This window comes from Bacillus rossius, chromosome 2 (assembly GCF_032445375.1).
Source record: "Bacillus rossius redtenbacheri isolate Brsri chromosome 2, Brsri_v3, whole genome shotgun sequence".
NCBI lineage: Eukaryota > Metazoa > Arthropoda > Insecta > Phasmatodea > Bacillidae > Bacillus > Bacillus rossius.
The window spans coordinates 17,133,241-17,149,766 of record NC_086331.1 but is presented as its reverse complement, the minus strand read 5'-3'; the positions used below and the strand labels follow the sequence as shown (position 1 = coordinate 17,149,766).

At 37.8% G+C, this 16,526-nt stretch overlaps 1 protein-coding gene across 1 annotated transcript in view; it reads left to right on the top strand.

The window, feature by feature from the left end:
* The first annotated feature begins 336 nt into the window (after positions 1-336).
* Positions 337-16,526, top strand: part of LOC134528847 (uncharacterized) — a 217,637-nt gene continuing 201,447 nt past the window's right edge. Inside the window, exon 1 of the mRNA XM_063362514.1 lies at positions 337-431. The gene's annotated coding sequence lies outside the window, so the exon portion shown is untranslated. The remainder of the gene's footprint in view (positions 432-16,526) is intronic.

Genomic DNA, 16,526 nt, shown 5'->3' with positions numbered 1-16,526 from the left:
TTGCAGGAGCTGTATAGGTTATGTGAAAACGAGTGTTTTAGCAGCTTGTAAAAAAGACGGTTGGAAAACGAAATAATATAAAAAAACAAAACAACACAGAGCTGCGAATTCGCGCGCAGTCTTTTTTTTTAGTGATTTTTTTTTCCCCGTAAAAAATACGCAACTTTCGAAGCGAAGTGAGTTTTTTAATCGCACCGTTTCTTGGAACTGTGCGCTTGATCTGGGCGCGCGGGGCGGGGGTGGTCAGGCGCGGCTCGTGCCACGCAGGACAATGGAGAGGGGAAGTGGCGGGGGGACGCACGTAACCTGCGCGCGCGGCGCGAAGGCATCTTCCTCAGACGGTCGCGCGTTCTTGCCTCGTTCGCATCGTTCCGTTAGCTGTTCGCGCCGACGCCCACGCCAGCACACCTACTGCATCTGTTCCAAGCCACGTGAGTACTCTTTCCCCCTACTTTAACTGCCCGCCGCGTGTCTTCAATCCGTAACTGCACTGTTAAACGGTTTGCTCCTTTGACTAACGAATGACGCTCGTTACGATTCACCCACGAATCTGAATAATTGTGACATCGTTTTCGTAGAAGCACGGTTTCAATGTTAACTTTAAACATAATCAAACAAGATAAACATTTGTATTCAAGCGAAACATTCTAACATTGCTTCATGAACTGTCGTTATTTTTGAAATTTAACGGTTTCAATGTTAACTTTAAACATAATCACACAAGAAAAAACATCTGTATTCAAGCAAACCATTCTAACAATGCTTCATAAAGTGTCATTATTTCTGTAATTTAACGGTTTCAATGTTAACTTTAAACATAATCGCACAAGAAAAAACATCTGTATTCAAGCGAAACATTCTAACTTTGCTTCATAAAATGTCGTTATTTTTGAAATTTAACGGTTTCAATGATAACTTTAAACATAATCACACAAGAAAAACATTTGTATTCAAGCGAAACACACTAACTTTGTTTCATAAACTGTCGATATTTTTGAAATTTAACGGTTTCAATGTTAACTTTAAACATAATCACACAAGAAAAAACATCCAAGCAAACCATTCTAACAATGCTTCATAAAGTGTCGTTATTTTTTTAATTAACGGTTTCAATGTTCACTTTAAACATAAATCAACAAGAAAAATTAGGTATTCAAGCAAAACATTCTAACAATACTTCAAAAATTTTAGTTATTTTTTTTTTAAATTTAACAGTTTCAATGTTAACGTTAAACATAAGCACACAAGAAAAAACATCTGTAATATTCAAGCAAACCATTCTAACAATGATTCATAAAGTGTCGTTATTTTTTAAATCTATGGTTTCAATGTTCACTTTAAACATAAACCAACAAGAAAAATTAGGTATTCAAGCAAAACATTCTAACAATACTTCAAAAATTTTCGTTATATTTTTTTATATTTAACGGTTTCAATGTTAACTTTAAACATAATCACACAAGAAAAAACATCTGTACCTAATCAAGAAAAACATTCTAATAATTGTCAAAACTTTAGCAAATTATTATTTTTTCCGCCGCTAGTGAAGTTACTGACGAACAAAATTAGGAAATTCTTCGTTGAAATCCCGTAAATTCACAGTAAAACAACGTAGGGGCGAGGAAATTTTGCGGTTTCCCTCACTTTTTTGATAGACGCCTAAGTAGGTACTCTGTATACTCGAGCAAATGCTACCTTCCATTGGCTACTGACTTGTGAGATCTGTCAACTGGGATTCTTCCGAATCGCTACTTTATGGTCGATGTTTTTTTTTATTCTTTTAGAGTCCTTCAGATACACTATGAGCCCATCACAGTAGCAATACGAAGGTACGTGTGTTTGTATTCTAGCATAACACGATAAATGAGCACTTTTTTCCCGGTCTTTAGCTTTAAATTATTTGTATACTTTTTAAAAAATTGCAATCGCTATCTATAATTACCGTCTTATAGTTTGCTATTAATGAATATGCTCACCGTTTATATAACGCTGGCGATTGCATATGTTGCAATATTAACACTACAACACGAGTTTGTTTCAACAATAGGCCAAAATAAATAAAAATTTCTGTTCTATTAGTTGCAGTTAATGTTCATGAATTTGTTCACGGAAAACCAGCGCAACAATGCGATTGGCGTATGTACAATAAATTGCATTAAATTATAATTCCCGATTGCATGGATCATTAGAAGAACGTAGGTACCTCTTTAGTGAGTACCAGGACGGGGGGGGGGGGGGGGGGGGGGTGGTGATATAAGAAATAATCGCAACTATAAAAATAACTTATAATTGCAATTATATTGCGCTAGAATATGCACGGCGTCCGAGATATTTAAACCATTTTCTGGTTTTATCTTTGAAATATTTGTGCAATGGGAGTGCATGACTTGATGTAATCTTTTGGACATACGCCATTGCTAAAGCACGTGTATGTCTGTATGTGGTGTTTATATCCTGTTGACAACGGCAATTTGTTTGCTTAATTTGTGTTTTTGTATTTTGTGTTTTTTTGTAGTTTTCTTCTACAGACATACATGTGCTTTAGCAATGGCGTATGTCCGAAAGCTTACATGAAGCCATTTTCCGGTTCTCGTTATGCGTCGCTAAGGCTGGGCTACGTGAAGATTGCAGTCGCAACGGTACGTGCTTGTTTGCGGAGTTGATTGGGCGAGACATGCAATGCGAAGTGTGTCGGAAGGAAAGAGCAGCTGTAGCCAATGCATGTCCCGCCACGTTAGCTGGGCGTGAAACGCAAGCCGCAAGCAGGTGCGGTGACGCGAACGCGCGCAGCGAACACAATAACGTTTACGAGCCTTTAATAATACGCCGCTGATAAGCGGAGCTCGAAGACGGCCGCGGCGCAGCGCAGGTCGGCTTACACGCTGCTCTCCGCATCCAAGCAGGTGAGGCGTTATCGTGTAAGCCGAGCCCAATAAGAAACATCTTTTTTTCTTTACTCCATGGACTGTTCCGCCCAGCAACACCCCCAACCCTCATCACTTTTTTTACTGGCACGCTTCATATTTTTCTTTTCTTTTTCTGGTGAGCCTCCCCCCCCCCCCCCCACAAGGATAAAACAGCGGATTTTCAAGAACTTGAACAACTAGTGTTACCAACCCTTTTTTTTTTTTTTTTCACCCCGCAACAACTCCGCGATACGCTGTTTTATTGGCGGATTCCCTTTTGCGAGTATAAATTACGTACACGCTACTTCGGCGTCGCAAGTGATTAGTAGGCCTACATATGATTGACGACTGAGAATTCTCAGCTCACGTTTGTAAGAGGACAATGTTGCAAATTTTTTTTCCCACAAATTTTTTTTTTTACTCATTCCAAACGTAAGGTATTTGGTTATCTACATAAATTCGTAAAATTACGTATACAAAGGTTTATTGGTTTTGCATATTTTTTTTGACGTGATAACGTCTCATAAATCGATGAACGGCCGGCTGCACGCACGAAAAAGCATGCATCATTGACACGTTCTGCCTGAACCGAGCGTGCAATAACCGGCCAACCACCGTGCGAGAAAATCTTCTATAATATCAAACAGGTTAAGACGGGCGTTTTTAAAGCAGAAATTTAAAATTTTTTATTTATTTGTCCAATTTCGTCATTTCAAATTAACAATTTATTGACATTGATTTGATTTCAGTTTATTTCTATAACTAATTGTTCGTGATTGTATTTAAACAAATTATTTAAATCAAATTTGCAAAAAACTGTAAATAATACTTGAAAAATGTTTTCTTATGACGTTATCACGTAAAATTATCGTCCGTAACATACAGAAACCCCCTTTTCTCGAGTGATTTTGAGAAAAAAAAAACCTTAGGACATTAATACATTTTTAAAATGTTACTAGAAAAACAAATTTTGCTGCCGGGTTTGGTAGAATTACACAAATGCGCAACTGTTTCCTACAATAGGCCTACCTAACGTGTCAAATTTCTCTTTTGCATGTAACCATAAATAATTTAATACAACAAGCTTCAAATCATCACTGTCCTTTCTTTGACATTTCACTGTACTTGTGAATACATACATACCTCATTGTTAGGGACACCTGTATTTCGCGAATACATTTCGTGTCTAGGTACATCGCAAAACACCGTAGTTTTTTTCTTGTAGTTATTGGCTGTGGTCGGCGAGAGGTGTTTTCCACACTTGACGGGGCCAATGGGAATGTGGATACCGTACCGCTGCACGCACACGATTCGCCAGTACTCTAAGAAAAAGCTACAGTGTTTTGTGACATACCGTGACACGAAATGTATTCGCGAAATACAGGTGTCCCTACTCATTGTTAAAGTGCAAAACATTTGTGAAACTAGTTTTACAACCAAAAAGAAACTTCAACAATACACTGTATTTTGCAATCCATACTGACAAAACCCCCATTTAATTTACATTATATTACGAAAATGGTTTTCCCAATACTTAAATTTTTTTTTGTCCACGATAATCATATTGGCGTCGGTTCGATAATCGACTTATTTATTCAGATTGTTGAACAAAAAAATGTTAAAATTTAAAAATCTCTATGAAGTACACGTTCATAAATGTACCCTACTAGAAATAACATATTTTTGTAAGTAGTAGGTACAAATATGTGCATTGTTAAAGTAAATTTACCCAACGATGCAGTAAGGTATAACTGAAAGTTGAGGTAAGTGTACAGATGCATACATACGTTAATTCATAAATACGTGTATATATATGGTATATAATTATATATAAAACAGTAAACGTGCACCAACATCTACGGCATATTAACCAAACCGCAGCAATTATTGTACTTTTACACATTTGATAGTATTTTTCAGTTGGGTACGAAAGTAAAAATACCCCAACGTTCGAAGGTTTGAAATTACACAAGATCAGTGGAAACTGTGCTGTCACATGCATTTTGTGTCAGATATAGAACCTTTTTTTTACAATGTACGTCGCAATATAAAAATCTTCACAATTAATGACTAGAGACCGGAAAAATTCGCGGGTTCAATGACCTCCAGGATAGACTCTACTACACTCTACACACTCGGGCAAATGCCAACTGTTCATTGGCTGCTGATTTGTGAGTCGTCTCGACTGAGTGTCTGTGATTCGACACTTCTCTGAGTGAGGGTCTCTAATTGGCCCTCAGTCCTCCAGATTAACAGTGAACCAGTGGTAGAAGCAGCGCTGAGGTATAATTATTTGAATTGTAGCATATCACGAAATGAATACGCGAATTCTGCAGGTCTCTATAATTAGAGACCCGGAAATTTCGCGGATTCATTTAGTCGCAAGCTAAATTGCAAATCTTCACACTCTCGCACTGTGTTCATGATTGGCCCGCAGTTGTTTGTACACGCCCCTCTACGACCGTGAGCCAACGATGTCCAGCTAGGAGAGATGTAAGCGAATCAGGTAGTGCCAAATAACAAGGATAAAAATGTTCTCGCTAAGAAATCAACCAATGGGAAAGTAAACATGGGTCGAGCACACCTATAACTTTGAATTCTATCCTGAGGCCAGAGGAATCCGCGAAATTTCCGGGTCTCTATCAATAGTGACTAGTTGATGTAAGCGGCTCCTGCGACCGGTTGCAGGGCGTGGTGTCAGCGTCCCGCAGGGTCAGCATGGATCTCTTTAAAACACGTCACAGGGACTACGCGTCATACGGACGACGCGTCATGGGTACTGAATGCGGAGCGTGGGTTGGAAGTCGTCTCTCGCTGAGGCGTGTATTGCTGGCAGGTACACCAACTGTCACACTGCAGATTCCCTGCCAAACTCTGCATGAAATGCAGAATGCAAGGTCGTCTCGGGCACGACGCCGCGGCGGTGACGGGAGAATAAATTGTGACGAGGAGACCCGTGCTCGCGTTTCCAAGCGGCCGTCGTGGCTCGACCTGCCGGTCTGCCAGCTTGGACTGTGACGTCACGGCCGCCATATTGGATGGCCTTGACCTTTAACTTTCCCACCCAAAAGTTTCCATTCTGAGGAAACATTTCCCACCACATATTCTGAACGAATCTGAAAATAATAAACATTTCTTAAAGCGGCTTAGTTTTCCTTGAAATGGCTTAATATTCCTTATTCTAATCTCTGACGTCATCTTATTCGATATGTTGAAGTAAAAATAATAATACATAAACAAAAATTAATTAAAAAAACCAGCTGACTTCATAGAGTTAATTGCCCACGGTTCGTGTCTCGAATAGATTAAATATGTAACTATCAAATAAAAATTACGACAAAGTTATTATAAAACTAAAAACTTTTAGTTAAATATCTAATTAAAACACATCCACACCTTAGAGCTTGAAGTCCCCAGTTCGAGCCCATCGAGGACAAGGTATTAAAATTAAGAAAAAAAAATCAACAATCACCAAAAAAATTAAACTTTAATTATAATTTTACAAAATTATAAAATAAAGCATTTGGACCATGAACTTTGAAGTCCTCTGTTCAACCCCGAAAAGTTGAAATTTAAATAACCGTTCCCCTACGGTGATTGCAGGCAGACTGACTCCCTTTACTAACACCAAGGCAATTATTACTCCAAACAATGTCAGATCACGGCACCCAATTAGGTGGTGCCATGTTGGATTCGCTTTTCGTCTGCTTGTGTGTGCTGTTGCCATATTGGTTTGTATTTTACTTGTTAGAGAACAGTATTGTGAATCATCAGATCGTCCGATATCATAGAATCCACCATATCGTCATCCGTCTAGGACGACATTGTTAGAAATCCGTAAATATTATCCAATAATATGAAAAAAATTCCAAAAGAACATTAACATAAATTATTATATTGGTTGGTTCTACTGATTCTAGTCCTTCATTCGATTGTTGCAGTGCAAAAAAAAATTATTTGGACTCAAGAATACTTAAAATTTATTTAATTAGACTAGCCACCAGTAAGCCGCCGATGTCATCTTCAAACTACACATTATTAATCAAAATATCTCGTAATTTCAAAAATTATTAAAATAAATCATTATAAATTTATTGGTTAATTACATCGATTTAGTCTGTTTCTATAATTGGTCGGTGCTAAAATTAATCAAGGGTAAATCTATACTAAAAATATATATTTCTTTTTTTCACTACCTTTCGACGAGCATAATATTCATTTTCACTACGAACAATGACGTTATACAAGACCGTTTTACGACCGAATAAATATGTTAATGTCATTACGCCTACCATAGAGATTATGTTCGGTACTCATTATGACTACTACAGTACCAACTCCAAGCACAGCCAAAAATACGTGGTGTTTTTCGATTACTTATGTCTTATGTGTATTGCAATATGTAGACTAAAAATCTTCTAATTTAAGGACAAACACGACAGAAAAAGTAACGACTATCGCCAATCGTATTATAAAATAAACAGTCATTAGCCTCTTGGCAGTCATTTATGTATTCATATCCAACTAAAAAAAATAAGTATTGTTTCAGTCTAAACTATAGTAATTGCATCGACCCAGGATCGATCAAAGTACCCCAATATATACAATTATTCACTATATAAATAGGTAATTTTCTAATAAATTTGTAATTTTTTTGTAATTTTTTGGTTTAATAACTATAGGTTTTCAATGCAAAGTCTTACATGGCTAACAGGATGGTAGATGCTATACTGACGATCTGGTAATTGACACCACTGCAATCTAGCGGAGAAAAATAAATAAATATGGCGGCATCGCACTCTTACAGACGATACGCGAATACAACATGGCTGCATCCAATATGGCTGCCGTGACGCCACACTGGTATTAGTAGTGGGGGACAATCTCCTGGTAGTCACCATGGGTGAAGAATTATTTAAATTTTTACTCGCCAGTTAAGCACCGTGGAAATAAAAGTCGGTGAGATATGTAATTTTTAAATTAAAATTTAATAAAAAATTATTTTATTAATTTTAACATTTAAAATTTAAACAATTTTTTTTTTTTAATTCTCACAGCGATATTTCGTAGCTTATGACTTATGAGTCAACAATTAGGCTACATTAGTATTGACTCGTTACTTTTAAATATATTTATTTACTTGAGAGTTTCTTTGGCTTCGACATTTTTGAGGACCATTTCATAAAATACAAATTACCATCCATGTCTTATCCAAGACTTATGTATAATTTAAAAGTTTTTATTATTTTAAATATACTAACCTCGATGGGTTTGAACTGCAGACTCCAAACTGAATAGTGATGGTGGTTTTTTATTAAACTAGTCCGACAAAATAACGCGAAATATGCAGTTATATAGCAATTATGTGTTCAAATTTTAACGAGTCTTCGCTGGCAGTGGTCGCTAGCCTAACGCTCATCTTTTGAAAGTCACGGGTTTGATCCCAACGCACTTCGGCTACACTCAAATCTTCGAAAACCAAGTCGGCGTACGCATGGTTCGAAATCTAACACGTGGTACCGCTTGAGGCAGGCATTTTTCACGAAAAAAAACCCTGAACGTCAACTAGACTGCAACAAGATATACCTACCCGCACCAGCTGTTTCTTCCTTGTGATTGGCGACCGTCTGCGAGAGAAGTCGTCGCCTTGTTTTACCGAGCCACCCAGGACGCGTTTGATTCCGCACTGACGTAATGAGATTGGTGTTGCAACAATCGACATGTACCTGAAAGAAACTCGCCCAATCACGGAACACAGACTATGCTACATTGTTTTGACTTTCAGCTAGCCTCGGAATCTTTTCGCGAAATGTGCATGCCCCTACTAATGAACACCAAAATATTAACACATATTCATTAAATTTACGAAGAACTCTGGCTACAAATTATCCAGAGATCTTCATAAATTTACGGCTATCTTCGTGATTTTACGGACACTGAGTTCACTTCCTTTGAACATGATTTCAAAAGAACATACTCGGTATTTTAGCAAAACATCCCAAGTTCGCAGCAATAAGAATCTTCTTTTGTCCATGTGTGCGGCGTGTGTTTACCTTTGTTTAGAACGTAACAACCAACTGTGGGGGGGGGGGGGGGGGGGGGGAAGCGTAGTTACTACGAAGATTTAGTTACTTTAAATTACACAGAATTAGTTTATTTCTAACAGTGTTGAAATATAAATTTCAAAATAAATTTATTATTAGGGGCATGCATATTTCGCGAAAAGGTTCCGAGACTAGCTGAAAGTCAAAACAATGTAGCACCATCTGTGTACCGTAATTGGGTGAGTTTCTTTCAGTTACATGTAGATTGTTGCAACACCAATCCCATTACGTCAGTGCGGAAGTAAACGCGTCCTGAGTGGCTCGGTAAAACAAGACAACGACTTATCTCGCAGACGGACGCCATCACAAGGAAGAAACCGCTGGTGCGGGTATCGCGAAAAATGCTTGCCCCTATTTATTATCTATGTATTCAAATATTCCTAGCAATAGCCTATGTTATTTAACTCCCAGACTAAAGTCACATAAAGACTAAGGTTTCAATGATGTACTCAGATAAACTCAGACAAACTATACCTAATAGTGAGTTCACATTTTACCATAAACACACCTGAGAAAAGAAATATTTATCCAACATTTATCATAGTCCTATCAATTCGAATGCTGGTATCATTGGAACATTTTTGTATGTCAGAATTATCTATGTAACTCAAAAACGTAAAAATAAAATATCATTAAACTAGGTAGCTCAGAAAACACGATGATCATTTATAGAAACCGAAGAATACTGAACATGACCTAAAGCTAACTAGTTAATCATATAAGTGAATTAATATATTCAAAATTAATGTAAATTCATTGTTGAAGCTATAAGTAGTTTCAAAATATTAGCTAACTTAAAATTTCAGCATTCAAATTGGTGGTAAAATACCTACAACTAACAAATCACAAACACTACAAGTACGCTATTACTACTACCTTCATTTTGAAGTAGTTGAAGTCATCAATCTTCCCTCGTTAATCTACAGATACCATAGTTCGAATGATCATCAGAGAATCTCAGCTGGACATCAGTTCGTTGCTGGAGTAGACTTTCACTATCTACTTATTCCGCAATTTGGACATAAGATTCCGGTAAATTGCGAACTGTCGTAGATCTCTCCGCGAAATGAAATCTCTAAGTTCTAGTAAAATAGTTCGGATGTAGACATTTAATTCGCACGAAACTTGTTTCGTTATATAATTTGGATTCTGAAACAAAGTTCAAACAAAATGTATTATACCGTTATGATTTATGATACCGATAACTTGGTATTATAGGTAACAATTTTTAGTCTTTCTCGAAATGATTGATCCAGCAAACACAATGACACAATTTAACAAGTTCTTCTTTAACACAAAGGTTTGTTGAACTGGATTGTTTTCATAGCATCAGTAACTCTTCTTGCTTGGATATAGCTGCTTATTGACAGCATTAAAACTAGATAAATTACAAGGAGACTTAAACGTTCGTCTCCTTCCCAGTCCTTACAGCATTCTGATTCATTTATTTTTAAGTTTTACTATCCTTACAAACAGAGATGTTACAAATTAATAAACGATATTTTATAACTCATTAACAAAATTTATTTATACTTTCTCCTGATATGAACAACACGCGAAGTTAGCAAAACCAATAATAATTTTTACATGATTTTAAAAACGTAAGTAAATTTTTAAATAAATAAAATTAACTAAAAATAAAATCTGTATCCCTAGAACCATAACCTCGAAGACACATCGTCGCCTTAATATCCTGTGCGTAACTGCGTCTCGTTGAACCAAACAAAAGAACAATACCGACTGATTAGCTCCCAGCTGATCGTTTGCCAGAAGTAGGGGAAGGTTGCTATCGTTGGGCCGGCTCCTTCATCGGGCCTCCTCGATAACGCCACACGTATAGCCAAGTGGTGCGCTTTGTTGATTGTAACGTGAACTACTTGAAGGCAAACACGCGCCATAGTTGTCACGAGTTGTTCCATGCAGCTGCACGGCACATATAAGCGAAGGTAAGTTTTACACATATTAATTGTAATTTATTAGTGTTACAGAAACAAGAATATAAGGGAAATGTTCATTATGATTTATTCTTCGCTTACATTCACTGAAAGCATGTTTCATGCCCATTATGTTACCATATTGATGTTTTAAACGAATGTTTTACAAGTATAGAAATGGCCGTGTAGGTTAGGATAGTGCGAGTTGCCTCCAATGAGCTATATCGAGTCGCCATGAATGGGCCACTGGCCCAATCAAGGAAACACTGGCTCAATGAAGGTAACTGTGTTTGCTGGCGATCACAACGATTATTTTGAGATGTAGAATACACAATTGCGTCCGTTAATTTAATGCTGGAGTTAATAAAGCGTTTTAGGTATATTTTCACACAAAAACACCTATTTTTCTGTTGTAGATGGCTGTACGGAGGAAATACGGTCGGTGGGAGAAGGATGATATGAGTCGCGCGTTAGCTGCAGCGTGGAATCATGATATGAGCGTCAATGAGGCTGCCAGAACGTACAGCATATCACGGGAAACACTGCAGAGACACTTGGCAGGTAGGAATAAGTTTGCCGTTGAACAGGAAAAAATGATAGGCAGTACTGCTGATCTACCTGCAGAAATAGAACACGAACTAGTTTCACATGTGCTAAAATTAGAGGAATCCATGTTTGGCATAACACCTACAGATCTGCGTAAATTGGCGTTTGAAATTGCTGTGACAAATGAAATCCCACACAGGTTTAATACAGAAAAAGAAATAGCAGGGAAGAAATGGTATTATGCATTTATGAAGAGACACCCCGAACTCAGTTTGCGACAGCCAGAGTCAACTTATTTTGCTCGAACGAAAGGTTTTAATAAGGAGAATGTGCATCATTTTTATGACATTCTAGAGAGGACCGTTGATGAAAACCAGCTGGATGCAACGCGAGTGTTTAACGTTGATGAGACTGGTCTGTCAACAGTACAAAAGATACCAAGGAAAGTGGTAGCTGAAAAAGGTAAAAGGGTAGTAGGTTCGATAGCCAGTGGAGAACGGGGGTCAACTACCATGGCAGTTTGCTGCGCTCCCGCCGTTAATAATATATAAGCGTTCTCGCACTGCTAACGGGCTGGAAGAAGGAGCTCCACCAGGAACTATATTTGCATATAACCCAGAAAGCGGATACAAAACAAAGATATTTTTGTAGTTTGGTTGCAACATTTCATCAAGACTATCAACCCTACAAAAGAAAGGAAAGTTTTGCTCCTTCTAGATGGTCATTGTAGCCACACTAAAAACCTCAGTGCATTAGAGATTGCTCGTGAAAACGGAATAATAATGCTGTCGCTTCCAGGCCACACCACACACAAGCTCCAGCCCCTTGATGTGTCTTTTTTTAAGCCACTGAGTAGCTATTACATAAATGAAATTGAAAAGTTCCTTCGCCAAAAACGCAGCGAAGGCAAACCGGAAGTTGTCACTCAGTTTCATATAGCTCGATTATTTGGAAAAGCATATGGACATGCTGCGACAGTAGGGACTGCAGTGAATGGGTTTGCGAAAACTGGAGTTTGGCCAGTCAACAGGGATGTGTTTCAAGATTGCCATTTTGTAGCAGCAATGCAATTTGAAACAGATGACATCCCCGTTACTGAAACTCCAGAAACAGTCTTACCACTCAGTAGACACATTCATTCTACTAGATTTTCAGCTGAAGAAGCTGTATCCTCTACCAGTAACGATGATCAAGAATCACCTCCATTAGTTGAAACACTGGCATCACAAGTACATGATTCCTTAGATAAAATCTCTCCATTTCCAGAAAAAAGTTACGCTGGACCAGGTTCAAATAAAAAGGCACAGAAAGCGATAGTCATTACAAGCAGTCCCTATAAACAGACACTGGAAGACACTGAAATAAGGAAACGAATGCCCAAGAAAAATCAGACTACCAAGAAACGACGTCTCCAATTTCATACTTCCGGCAAGTCAGCAAGATCCAAACTCTGTTTTCCTTCACCTTTTCAGCAAAGTCCGATTCTAAGGAAGAGTCATGGTTTTGTGCAATCTGTTCCCAGGACATAAAGGAAGATATGATTCAGTGTTTAGGGTGCAAGGAGTGGGTGCATGAAAGTTGTGCTGGTGTTAAGAAAGGGGTAAAATTATTATTTTGTGAAAAATGTGACTAATTCGTAAAACAATATCGCCTTGCCTGTTTTCTAGAATGGTTTTGATGATAGTTGTTTTGTATTAATATTTTAAATGTATTTATCTGCAGAAAACAGTATCTGCATGACTATGTAGGCCTATAGCTTTTATGTATTAATGACGAAATAGTTGGGCTATGTTTGGTCATAAAAATTTTGTTAATGCATTTTCCAAAGAGTTTTAACAGTAAAAAATTGGCTCAGGCGGGGACCAGTCAATTAACAGAGGTCCCACATGTGACTATAAATACTGACAATGGAATATATTAACAGGTATTTCGTGTTAAACAGTTGTTATACAACAGCCCATTCATGGCAACTGCCTGGCCCAATGATGGAGATGGGTTTCCTTCGTTGAGCCGATAACACCTTTTTTAGTTTTTTAAATATGTATTGACATTTACATCCTTTTGGCTTGCCATGTTTATAAAGTGTTTATCAATAGACAGAGTTCACATTTACTTATAAAACTTGGAAAGTTTATTTAATTTAACGATTTTATGAAGAGTTTCGTTTAACTGGCCCATTGATAGCAACCTTCCCCTACATAGGTTATGTTTAGAGCCACGGAATTTTCGCGGATTCATTTAGTCGCAAGCTAGAATGCAAACCTCCACACTGTCGCACTGTGTTCATGATTAGACCGCAGTTATCTGGACACGCCCCTCTACGACCGTGAGCCAATGATGTCCAGCTAGGAGGGAAGTAAGCGAATCAGGTAGTGCCAAATAACAAGGATAAAAATGTTCTCGCTAAGAAATCAACCAATGGGAAAGTAAACATGGTCGAGCACACCTATAACTTTGAATTCTATCCTGAGGCCAGAGGAATCCGCGAAATTTCCGAGACTTTAGTTTTGTTCCGACCGCAATCCATACCAACAATCACTCCAAAGAAGTGAAATAAAAAAAGACCAAAGACGGGGAAGCATAGAACCGTGAAATTTAGTACACAGATTAGCGATTTTTTTACATTCAATTTAGTTTTTTTAATTTAATTTTTTAAAGAGAAATGATATGTTTAATTGATTTTCACCACTCATCCAGTGCAAAACTAAGTAGAGAAACAACTGCAGAATATAATTCATTGTCGCCATGTTTATGCTAATATACTAAAATTTTATGTGCAGTAAAATTCATTTTTACCGTGTATTCTTTTCTATACAGCAGTCTTGTATGGGCGCTAACATTGAAGTTTCAATTTAGGTTTCAAATAGAAAAATCTACATTTAAAAATTTCTCTGATTTTTTTTGGAGTGTAAATTATTATTGCGTTCTTCCTTCTTTAACAAAGGCAAAAGTATAATACCAAAAATCTAAAAAAATCTTAAAACGTTCCGTTGTTGAATCCATGATAGCATAATGTGTAGACACGGCATATGGCAGAAGTAATTTTGTGAAAATGGAACGGATGTCTACGTACGGAAATATTTCACACAGATGGCGACCCCACGTATACCAACATAAACACGTACGAATTAACTTTCGTAAATATCAGAAGACGTACCAAACTTATTGGTAGGGGCATGCCGATTTCGCGAAAAGATTTGGAGACTAGATGAAAGTTAATAAACTGTAGCATCGTCTGTGTTTCGTGATTGGGTGAGTTACTCCCAGGTGCATATCGATTGTAACAACACCAATCACAGTGATTCAGTGCGGAAGCAAACGCATCCTGAGTTTGCTCGGTCAAATAAGGCAACGACTTCTCTCACAGACGGCCGCCAATCACAAGGAAGAAACCACAAGCGCGGGTTTACCTTGTTGCAGTATATTAAAGCTTCAGATCTTTTCGCGAAATCTGGATGCCCCTACTTATTGGTGTGCAAAATGACACTTTATGATAGTAAAACTGATCTGGAATTTATTTTATAATCTAAAGTAGAGATGGTAAATAGTAATCACTAGTTTTAAAATAACTAAGGAAACTGAAATTACACTAATATTGTAATACATATTCTCCTTTTGAAATCACAAGTGGCTGACCAGCTTAGCGGTAGTGCGCGCGCTTGGTAACCTCACAATTTAATATAAAAATGTAATAATGATGTTGAATCAGCTCAAAAAGTTTAAGGTTAGTTTGTAGTAAGTATTAACATACTGATTACTAGAGACCTGCAAAATTCGCGGTTTCGATGGCCTTCAGGATAGACTGCACATACCCCTGTACATTCGGGCAAATAACGCACGTTCATTGGCTGCCGACTTTTAAGTCGTCTCAGCTGGTTTGTCTGTGATTCGATCCTTCTTTGGTTGAGGGTTTATAAATGGATGAGATTCGTCCAGATGAACAGTAAGCCAATAGCAAAATTATCTAAGAGGTATATGTGTTTGAATTCTAGCCTATCACCGAATGAATCCGCGAATTTTGCAAGTCTCTACTGATTACAGTCGCTTATGCGAACACAAATATACGAACATTAACTAAGCGTCAAAATATGTTTTTAAAAATGTTTAAGCCAAATATTTACGTAATGCAAAAGAAGTATAACATTTAACGTGTTCGGAAAATTGATAGTATTAATGGTTTAGTGAATTATATGAAAAGGAAAAATATTTAAATAATATTCACTAACAAAAATTTGGGCCAATACAGAGGTTTATCGGAGCCATTTCTATAGTTTAAAATTTCTTTTTTTGGTGCTGCTAATTGCATTCTGCTTTTGATAGGGGCAAATAAAATTTTACATATCAGGCAGCAAATTAAAGCGGCAGGCGCAGAAAGTATGTATGTGTTTCACATCCAGATATTTAAATATATGAAAAGGAACTACTTAATATTATAGTTTATTTATCCGCCACGTCATTATTTTATATAATACTACAATATATTCGTGTCAGAGTTTCTTATTATAGGTTTATTTTCAACATGCACAACATGAGAACACACGAGTTTTATCGTTACCGAAGTTAGATAATTATATCATCGACGAGTCCCCTTGATAAGGAGAGTAGGGGCAGTGTTAATTAGCGCAACAATAGTGATCCCACGTGGTTGGATGTGCCGTATTCACGAGTATTGGCAAAGCCGTACGTCCTAGTAGGGCGGTGAGAGACCAATGATGAGAGCCATTAGGGCACTCTTAATAAGGGGGGGGGGGGGTGGTGTTAATTAGCGCGACAATAGTGATCCCACCAGGTTGGATGTACTGTATTCACGAGTATTGGCAGTGCCGTACGTCCTAGTAGGGCAGCGTGGAATCATGATAATGGCCATTGGTGCACCCTGAACAGGGGGGGGGGGGGGGGATGCGGTTTAATTAGCGCGACAATAGTGATCCCACGAGGTGGGATGTGCCGTATTCACGAGTATTGGCAGTGACGTACGTCCTAGTAGGGCATTGTGGGACCCATGAGTGGTGGCATTGGTGCATTTTGGCAGTGTT